Below are 4027 nucleotides of genomic sequence, written 5' to 3'. Positions count from 1 at the left end.
ACCAGTCAAATACTGCACTAGTCAAATACTGCACCAGTCAAATACACCACCAGTCAAATACTGCACCAGTCAAATACTGCACCAGTCAAATACACCACCAGTCAAATACTGCACCAGTCAAATACACCACCAGTCAAATACACCACCAGTCAAATACTGCACCAGTGAAATACTGCACAAGTCAAATACACCACCAGTCAAATACTGCACCAGTGAAATACTGCACAAGTCAAATACACCACCAGTCAAATACTGCACCAGTCAAATACACCACCAGTCAAATACACCACCAGTCAAATACACCACCAGTCAAATACACCAGCAGTCAAATACACCACCAGTCAAATACACCACCAGTCAAATACTGCAACAGTGAAATACTGCACAAGTCAAATACACCACCAGTCAAATACTGCACTAGTCAAATACTGCACCAGTCAAATACACCACCAGTCAAATACTGCACCAGTCAAATACTGCACCAGTCAAATACACCACCAGTCAAATACTGCACCAGTCAAATACACCACCAGTCAAATACACCACCAGTCAAATACACCACCAGTGAAATACTGCACAAGTCAAATACACCACCAGTCAAATACTGCACCAGTGAAATACTGCACAAGTCAAATACACCACCAGTCAAATACTGCACCAGTCAAATACTGCACCAGTCAAATACACCACCAGTCAAATACACCACCAGTCAAATACACCACCAGTCAAATACTGCACCAGTGAAATACTGCACAAGTCAAATACACCACCAGTCAAATACTGCACTAGTCAAATACTGCACCAGTCAAATACACCACCAGTCAAATACTGCACCAGTCAAATACTGCACCAGTCAAATACACCACCAGTCAAATACTGCACCAGTCAAATACACCACCAGTCAAATACACCACCAGTCAAATACACCACCAGTCAAATACTGCACCAGTCAAATACACCACCAGTCAAATACTGCACCAGTCAAATACACCACCAGTCAAATACACCACCAGTCAAATACACCACCAGTCAAATACTGCACAAGTCAAATACACCACCAGTCAAATACACCACCAGTCAAATACTGCACCAGTCAAATACTGCACCAGTCAAATACACCACCAGTCAAATACATCCCCAGTCAAATACACCACCAATCAAATACACCACCAGTCAAATACATCCCCAGTCAAATACTGCACCAGTCAAATACACCACCAGTCAAATACTGCACAGTCAAATACTGCACCAGTCAAATACACCACCAGTCAAATACTGCACCAGTCAAATACTGCACCAGTCAAATACTGCACCAGTCAAATACACCACCAGTCAAATACTGCACCAGTCAAATACTGCACCAGTCAAATACACCACCAATCAAATACACCACCAGTCAAATACACCACCAGTCAAATACACCACCAGTCAAATACACCACCAGTCAAATACACCACCAGTCAAATACTGCACCAGTCAAATACTGCACCAGTCAAATACTGCACAAGTCAAATACACCAACAGTCAAATACTGCACCAGTGAAATACTGCACAAGTCAAATACACCACCAGTCAAATACTGCACCAGTCAAATACACCACCAGTCAAATACTGCACCAGTCAAATACACCACCAGTCAAATACACCACCAGTCAAATACTGCACAAGTCAAATACACCACCAGTCAAATACACCACCAGTCAAATACTGCACCAGTCAAATACTGCACCAGTCAAATACACCACCAGTCAAATACTGCACCAGTCAAATACACCACCAATCAAATACACCACCAGTCAAATACACCACCAGTCAAATACTGCACCAGTCAAATACACCACCAGTCAAATACTGCACAAGTCAAATACTGCACCAGTCAAATACACCACCAGTCAAATACTGCACCAGTCAAATACTGCACCAGTCAAATACTGCACCAGTCAAATACTGCACCAGTCAAATACACCACCAGTCAAATACTGCACCAGTCAAATACTGCACCAGTCAAATACACCACCAGTCAAATACACCACCAGTCAAATACACCACCAGTCAAATACACCACCAGTCAAATACTGCACCAGTCAAATACACCACCAGTCAAATACTGCACCAGTCAAATACTGCACCAGTCAAATACTGCACAAGTCAAATACACCACCAGTCAAATACTGCACCAGTGAAATACTGCACAAGTCAAATACACCACCAGTCAAATACTGCACTAGTCAAATACTGCACCAGTCAAATACACCACCAGTCAAATACTGCACCAGTCAAATACTGCACCAGTCAAATACACCACCAGTCAAATACTGCACCAGTCAAATACACCACCAGTCAAATACACCACCAGTCAAATACTGCACCAGTGAAATACTGCACAAGTCAAATACACCACCAGTCAAATACTGCACCAGTGAAATACTGCACAAGTCAAATACACCACCAGTCAAATACTGCACCAGTCAAATACACCACCAGTCAAATACACCACCAGTCAAATACACCACCAGTCAAATACACCAGCAGTCAAATACACCACCAGTCAAATACACCACCAGTCAAATACTGCAACAGTGAAATACTGCACAAGTCAAATACACCACCAGTCAAATACTGCACTAGTCAAATACTGCACCAGTCAAATACACCACCAGTCAAATACTGCACCAGTCAAATACTGCACCAGTCAAATACACCACCAGTCAAATACTGCACCAGTCAAATACACCACCAGTCAAATACACCACCAGTCAAATACACCACCAGTGAAATACTGCACAAGTCAAATACACCACCAGTCAAATACTGCACCAGTGAAATACTGCACAAGTCAAATACACCACCAGTCAAATACACCACCAGTCAAATACTGCACCAGTCAAATACACCACCAGTCAAATACACCACCAGTCAAATACACCACCAGTCAAATACTGCACCAGTGAAATACTGCACCAGTCAAATACACCACCAGTCAAATACTGCACCAGTGAAATACTGCACAAGTCAAATACACCACCAGTCAAATACTGCACCAGTGAAATACTGCACAAGTCAAATACACCACCAGTCAAATACTGCACCAGTCAAATACTGCACCAGTCAAATACACCACCAGTCAAATACACCACCAGTCAAATACTGCACCAGTCAAATACACCACCAGTCAAATACACCACCAGTCAAATACACCACCAGTCAAATACACCACCAGTCAAATACTGCAACAGTGAAATACTGCACAAGTCAAATACACCACCAGTCAAATACTGCACTAGTCAAATACTGCACCAGTCAAATACACCACCAGTCAAATACTGCACCAGTCAAATACTGCACCAGTCAAATACACCACCAGTCAAATACTGCACCAGTCAAATACACCACCAGTCAAATACACCACCAGTCAAATACTGCACCAGTGAAATACTGCACAAGTCAAATACACCACCAGTCAAATACTGCACCAGTGAAATACTGCACAAGTCAAATACACCACCAGTCAAATACTGCACCAGTCAAATACTGCACCAGTCAAATACTGCACCAGTCAAATACACCACCAGTCAAACACACCACCAGTCAAATACACCACCAGTCAAATACTGCACCAGTGAAATACTGCACAAGTCAAATACACCACCAGTCAAATACTGCACTAGTCAAATACTGCACCAGTCAAATACACCACCAGTCAAATACTGCACCAGTCAAATACACCACCAGTCAAATACACACCAGTCAAATACACCACCAGTCAAAACTGCACCAGTGAAATACTGCACAAGTCAAATACACCACCAGTCAAATACTGCACCAGTCAAATACACCACCAGTCAAATACTGCACCAGTCAAATACTGCACCAGTGAAATACTGCACAAGTCAAATACACCACCAGTCAAATACACCACCAGTCAAATACTGCACCAGTCAAATACACCACCAGTCAAATACACCACCAGTCAAATACTGCACCAGTGAAATACTGCACAAGTCAAATACACCACCAGTCAAATACT

Source organism: Solea solea, chromosome 13 (genome assembly GCF_958295425.1).
Source record: "Solea solea chromosome 13, fSolSol10.1, whole genome shotgun sequence".
NCBI lineage: Eukaryota > Metazoa > Chordata > Actinopteri > Pleuronectiformes > Soleidae > Solea > Solea solea.
This window is presented reverse-complemented; position numbering follows the sequence as displayed.